Source organism: Manis pentadactyla, chromosome 4, assembly GCF_030020395.1.
Source record: "Manis pentadactyla isolate mManPen7 chromosome 4, mManPen7.hap1, whole genome shotgun sequence".
In the NCBI taxonomy this organism is placed as follows: Eukaryota; Metazoa; Chordata; class Mammalia; order Pholidota; family Manidae; genus Manis; species Manis pentadactyla.
Window position 1 is genome coordinate 16,212,192 of NC_080022.1, and position 6,859 is coordinate 16,219,050.

The 6,859-nt window shown below is 55.5% G+C and overlaps 1 long non-coding RNA gene across 1 annotated transcript; it reads left to right on the top strand.

Moving 5' to 3' along the window:
• Window positions 1–2,115: 2,115 nt before the first annotated feature.
• LOC130683316 (uncharacterized) lies at window positions 2,116–4,487 on the top strand. Its single transcript, XR_008996919.1, has 3 exons — window positions 2,116–2,329; window positions 3,841–4,005; window positions 4,111–4,487. It is a non-coding gene; the product is annotated as an uncharacterized LOC130683316 (long non-coding RNA).
• Window positions 4,488–6,859: the final 2,372 nt, after the last annotated feature.

Below are 6,859 nucleotides of genomic sequence, written 5' to 3' on the forward strand. Positions count from 1 at the left end.
GGGATGGGTGTTTTACTTGGGCAGGGCAACCCTTTCTGACAGGATATTTGAGCAGAGACCTGAGGGATGAGAGGCAGACAGATAGGGGACTTATTTTGGGGGCAGATGGCCCGGGCAGAGGGCACAGCAAGTGCAAAGGCCATGAGGTGGGAGCATGCTTAGGGTGTTCTAGGGGCAGCAAAGAGGCCAGTATGGCAGGAGTGGAGGGCATGGGAGGAGAGGAGCCAGAAAAGCCACAGGGGCCACGGGATCATACGTAGGGGGCAGTGGCTTTTGCTCTGAGTGACAGGGGAGCCACTGCAGGACTTTAAGGAGAATCACTTGGGAGTAAGGGGGCAGCACTGAGGACACTGCTAGCAAGACTGTTGAGAGGCGATGGTGCCTTGGAAGAGGGCAGAACTGGGGGTTGGGAGGGCCCCATTTCAGAGATGTTGTCTTTGACATAATACTGGACTTCGGGGGACTTGACAACTGAAGCCTGGAGCTGGAGATACAGATGGAGGAGCCACTGGCACTGGGAGAGTATTCAGAGCCACACTCACCTGGGAGCCTCATCACGCACTTGCTCGGGTGCGTCTGTGTGTGCACACACACCCTGATATGGCAGGAGACCAGAGCAAAGGGGCCTCAGTCACAGGCCACGTCCCCGGGAGGCCTAAAGGGTGAGGTGAAAGCGGCAGACAGGAGCTAAGGGGGCAGTTTGGGGCGTTGATTAAGGGCACATGGGTGTTGGTGTCAGGCAGACCTGGGTTTGCATCTTGGTGTGACTTTGGACAACCAAGGTCAACCTTGATCACTCGGAGCAGTGCCTTCCTATCTGCAGAGTGGAGATAGTGAGAGCACCTCCCTCTCGGGGTAGCTGTGAGGACTGAATGACACGGCACATGTGCAGAACTTAGACTAGGCGTGGTCCCTATTGTCAGTATTCTGTTATCAACCTCAAGATGGGGGTGGGGGGTGGGGGGCTGCCTTTTGGAGCACTCTGGGTGGGGCTTAGGAAAGCGGCATTTTCTGTGTGCCTGGTTCCTCTACATTTATAAATGAGGCATCTGAGGCTCAGAGAGGCTCAGCGACTTGCCCTAGGCCACACCAGAAATGGTGAAGCTGGCATTAGAACCAACTCCACAGTGTCCCACCATGGCATCTGGCTGCTCCTGCACAGGAAGCTTCAGGCAGTTAGAAGGGATTGAGGTCTGCACACTGGCCCCCATGCCCAGGAAGCTGTGCCCCATGGGGGCTGACAGTGGCCAGTGTAGCCTCATAACGTCTCCCTACTCCCCCTTCAGCAGGGCCCTGGTGCTTATGTCGATGCAGTTTCCCTAGAGCAAATGTTGGCTTCCAAGGAGAAGGTGTGGGGAGACCATGCCACAGAGTGCCCTAGGCACACCGTCCACTGAGATGGTTGGGAGGCTGGCAGTGGTGGGTGGGTGCAACTGCTTGCCCCGTGCATGTCACCTATGAGTGGCTGTGTACGCACATGTGCGTGTTGGCAGGGCAGGAGGGGTAGGGAGGGGTAGGTTGGACCTGTGCAGATGAAAGTGTGAGTCTGGCCTGGGGGCTGGGCTGTGGCTGGAAGAGCCTCGCTGGGCTGGGATCTCCCAGGAGTCCTTGAACCACATCGGACCTGCTATGAGAAGGCTCCCTGGTGCATGGAGAGCAGAGAGGGAGGCCCAGGCTGGTGATTTATCAGCTTCTTCTCCTTTTGATGTCCTTGCTTCCCTGGAGAGACTCCCTCCTCCACACCTGGGGGCTGCAGCGGGAGGCCTGGCAGGGGGGCTCCCAGCTGGCCTGGGGCGGCAGGGCTTGGTAACCCTGGGACACAGGGAGTCTTCTTTCTCCTGCAGAGCCTTGTTGCCCTGGGCATGTCCCTAAGCACAGGTGTTGCGGGGGCCTCCTGTGCGGTTGGGCAGGATCCAGGGCGCCCCGCTGGAGCTCTGGGCCCAGACTCGCCTCCCTGCACCTGGTTTTGCCTCCATTTTCCTGTGCAAACTCTGCTGCTTCTCTTTCCTTCTTGTTATGCCTCGACCCACAGGCTTCTTCCTCCTTGCTCCCTGCCTGATGTGCCCAGGCCGCACTGCAGGTGTTTTGAGGACCTGTGTGCCCCAACAATTTCAACTTTTTCTTTGGTTCCAGAGGGTAAAGAAGCCCAGCTTTCAGGCACGGTCTAGCCATGGCTTGTAGGCTGGTCACCAGTGGACTGGGGCAGAGGCTAGAGCCAGCCAGAGACGAGTTCGCATCCCGACTCTGCCGTCTCCCAGCTGGGCAGCCACAGATGAGCTTCCGGCCTTTTGGCAGATCTGGAAGAACACCCCGGCATGTCCGCAAGGAGGTGGGCAGCTCTGGGGCAGGGGACGGGCAGCCCTCGATGTCCAGGTGGGGATGGGGCCTCAGAAGCTCGCCAGGGAGAGGAACAGGTGGAGCCCTTGGTACAGTGAGCGATGGTCCAGGCAGACCTGGGGCAGGACAGGGACGGGTGCCTTCCTCAGGGCCCAGGTAACACGTTCCATCTCCTCTCTCAGTGGGGGACTGAGCAGGGGTTCTGGGTGGTTGCCCAGACCAGGCCAGGGGCACCCAGAACCCAGAACTCCTGCCGGGGGCAGTGGGGCCAAAAAAGAGCTGGAGGCTTCAGCCGCAGCCCCTGAGCTGTCTCTCGGGGGGCCTGGGGCATGAACAGGACAGGTTACACCCGGGAGGTGGGAGTGGCGAGAGGGCGACAGGGTGTGGCTGAGCGCAGGGGCCCCTGTCTGTCCACCCCCAGTCCAGGGGCCATGTGGGCCCAGGGGCACCACCGGACTGTGGTCCTGGTGGCCATGGCTTTCACCCCTCCGTGCCCTTCGCCCCTTCTCAAGGCCTTCCTGCTCTTCAAGGCTTCATTAATGTTCACGTATTTAAATTCACCCATTTTTACCTTTCTGGTTTCAGGTTTTGTAACTTGCTGAGAAAGGGCTTCTCTACCCAAGATCGGGAAAACATTTCCTCTGGGTTCTCGCGGCCTCTTCTCTAGGAATAGCCTCCCACCCCTCATTCTGTCCCATTGGTCTGTTTGGTCTGTTCCTGACCCGGTACCCCAAGGCTATTACATGTTTATTTTTTGTCTGTCACCACCCACTAGAGCAGAAGCTCCTGAGGACAGGGATTCTTGTCTGCTCTGTTCCAGGCTGTGGGCCCAGCGCTTAGCAGGTGCTGGGCGGGGGAGGTACGCTGGGCAGGTATGTTGAACAAGGCACCGGCTGTGTGCCCAGAGCTCCCAAGATGGAGCGGTTATGCAGCAGAGAAACTCTCCCCCCATCCGCCTCCACCCCTGTCTCCTCTCCCTCCCTGTGTATCTCCCTCCTGTCCCTGCGCCTCTGTGCCAGGGCTACGGGCCTTCTCCTGCCTGGAATCCCTTCTCCCACCTCTGCCCACAGCCCATACTCCCCTAACCTCTCTCCTTCCTAACTAGGGACTGGATGGAATAACACTGACAGAATCTATTCAACAAAGGCTTGTTGGGTGCTAGCGGTGCTCAGAGCTGGGGTGTAGGGTTGGGGAGCTAGAAGGACAACACTGCACCCCCAATACCTTCGTAACTTTGATGTGACCCACGGAAGACCTTAACAAGGGCAAGTGCCTGCTCGCTGGGGGGCTGGCCAGCCGCCCTGTCTGAAGAGATAATAGTTTTATTCCTCACGATTCACATGTAATTGCCCCAAATTATTGCTCATGAGCTCGATCACTTGTAAGTAGTCATTAATTTCCATTATAATTCCTGGAGAGGAGTGGCAGGGTTTCTATTAAGGGATAAGGAAATTCCAGCCTCAAGCTGCTAATCAATAAAATGAGTGTGTAATTATACACCAGAGCACCTCATAAACTTACCCACCATCTGGACAAAATGACACAGTTGCTGAGGCAGCATCAGGGAACACGGTTTTGCCCATGTTGTTCTGTGGCCGCGCAAGCGAAAGCTGATGACCACAATCCCAGGACACATTGCTGAGCTTGGGGATCCAGCAGACAGAACAGGTATGGTGCCCCGGGAGGGGGCAGAGCCCACAACTTGGGGCTGTGTGGATTTGAGGGGTGTGGGGCATAAAGAATAACCCCCAAGTGTCTGACCTGCACATCTAGGGGCAGGTGGACAACAGTGGTGATCAGGAATCAAAGCAGAAGAGGACTGGCAACTGTGCAGAGGTGAAGATGAGATTGGCTGGATGGCTTTGTGCAAATCCCATCACCTCTCTGAGCCTCGGTTTCTTCGTATGTCAAATGGAATTCAAAATCTCTGCCCTGGCAGAGATTGAGCGTGCACTGAAAAGTTCTCAACACCATCAGTTTAAGATGCCTGATTTTAATAAACTCTGTCTGACTTGAGTTAGTGCAGCCTAACCCTAGGCACTGGGCACACAAGTGGGCTCTGATTCTTGAGGCTGTGACCGTGTGGTTTTGCTTTTATATGAGACATTCTTGGTGATGCAGTCAGGTCCCAAGAGAACCTAGACCCTCCCTGCTGGGGACAGAGACCCGCATGCCATTAGACTAGCACCGTTATGTTCCCTTCTAAAGCAGCCGGGGGAAGATGAGCCCTCACACAAGGCAGCCACAGAGAGCCCAGGCTTAATAGCCATGTGAGAATTGGAAAGTTAGTCCAGGACCTCATTCATTCATTCAATCATTCATTTGCTCTAGCTGGATAAGACCATCAAAAAACAAGAATATAGACAAATAAAAGTAGAATAAGTTGCCTAAGTGATATGAAGAAAACCAACAAGGGGCTGAGATGGCAAATAACAAGGTCCCTGCTTTGGCTGAGGTCACTGGGATAACCTTTCTGAGGCAACAATACAGCTGAGATTTGGATCATAAACAGGAGGGTGCCACAGGAAGAGTGGCTGGGCGGGAAGTCTGGAAGCAGAGAAGAGCGCAGGCCGGGCCCTGAGGGGGGAGAAGCTTGGTGTGTCTGAGAAATGATGTGGCCTGAGCCTACCGATGGGGCAGCGTGGGGGGAGGGGGCTGGGGAGGGGCCTGGGCAGGGCTGGACCGTCTGGGAACCTCTGCCCTGGCCTCCAGGCCTGCAGACAGGACCCTCCAGCAGGGGAACTGCAGGGCCCGGGCAAGGTGAGACCCACCAGTCCTGGCTCCAGCCTCCCCTTCCCAAACGCCACTCCAAGTCACTTGGTGAAATGAGAACCTCGCAGTCCCCACTGGGCAGCTGGAGGTAAGCACAGAGGTGGGAGGACTGCGGGCAGGTGCAGGCTGCTCACGCGCGGGGAGGTGAGCGTGCGCCTGCCCTCCCAGGCGGAGTGCAGTCAGGAAAACGAAGAAATCCCACCTCAAACCCACAACCAAAATATTTCATAAGAGCTCTCCGTCCCCGCCCACCTTCTTGTCAAGTAAAGATACACACAGCCTTTCGACTTGTAACCTGGCCAAGAATAATTAGTGGCAGGAAAGTTTGAGCATTTGTAAAAATAAAATAAAAATGTAAGAAAAGAGAGAGAGAGAGAGAGAGCACTTGAGTGTATATGCATGTGAAACTAAACAGAGGGAAAGTTATTTAGGTGGTAAAATGTCTCTTAAGTTTTCCTCCCGCCCCCTGGGCCCTGACACTCGGCCCCCCTCCCCAAGTGTTGAAATCGAGATTGCTCAGTTATTTGTTTTGTTAATCTCCTGCCAGGGCCAAGGGGCTGCAGGCTGGGTTTCTTCTTGTTCATGCAGGGCTGCGGCTGCCAAACGAGTTCGCTCCTCACCTAGCCAGGCCGGGATCTGTGCACCTGTTCCCTGCCCCTCGGCTGTGGTGGGGCTGGGGGAAGATGCTTGCTGCTGAGAGAGTGTGGCTCCGCCTAACGAGACCCCCCAGCTCCTTGGGACTCACCTCCCTATCACCTCCTGGGCTGTGGAGGTCTGGCCTGTACCCCTGGGTGTTGCTGCGGTCTCGTGGGAGTGCAGGACTCCAGGTGGGGTGTGGTGCAGTGGCTACCAGAACAAGGGAAGGGAGTTACCCAGACCTGGGTTCGAATCCTGACTCAGACGTTTGTTTACCAGCTGAATGGTTTCACTGCTCTGTGCCTCAGTTTCTCATCTGTAAGGTGAAAACAGTGGTAGTTGCTACTGTGTGGCGTTGAGGAAGGAGCCGGCACAGGGAAGGGCTGAGAACACCGCCTGGCACGCAGCAGCTACCCAGTAAACATGAGTGCTTACGCGGGGGAGCGTGCGCTGTCTTAGAGGCTTTGAGAAACAGTATTGTGCTTCTCTGCGGCTCACTTTCCCTCTCTCTAAAATGGGCATAATGTCTCTGTCCTCACAGTGTCGTTTATGAGGAGTGAGTTGAAGAAACAAAATCCTTAGGCCTGTGTCGTGCACCTGGTAAGCGAGCCTTGAATATCAGCTGTAGTGTTATTGTGTATCTGCTCTGCTCTGTCGTAAATTTCATTTTGATTCAACAAAGAGGGAAGAGAAAAGTGCTCATCAGACACTTTCCGTTGGCCATGCCCTGTACCAGGTACTTTCCCATGAGTGACCTTTCTGCATGTGAATAATACTTTTCCACACAGTTCTTATCGTTCCCATTTTGCAGGTGAAAAAACTGGGCTCGGGTGACTCAGTAGGTTAATGGCAGAGCTGGGAGTAGAGCCCAAGCTTTTGTGATGCCGGTCAGGAACTTCCTCTTGAGGCTGAGCCTTGTAGGGGCCGGCCCAGGTCAGAAGATGGGGCTGGATGATGGGGATGGCAGCGACGATGAGGTGGCGATGGCTGTGGTGACAACAGCACCTTGGGGTGCTTCTGTGGCGGGCGCTGTGGAAGCACGTATGCACTATTACTCTGGGCTCTTCCTACAACCGTCTGAGTAGGTGTATCGTCCCCACTAGACCGGTAGGAA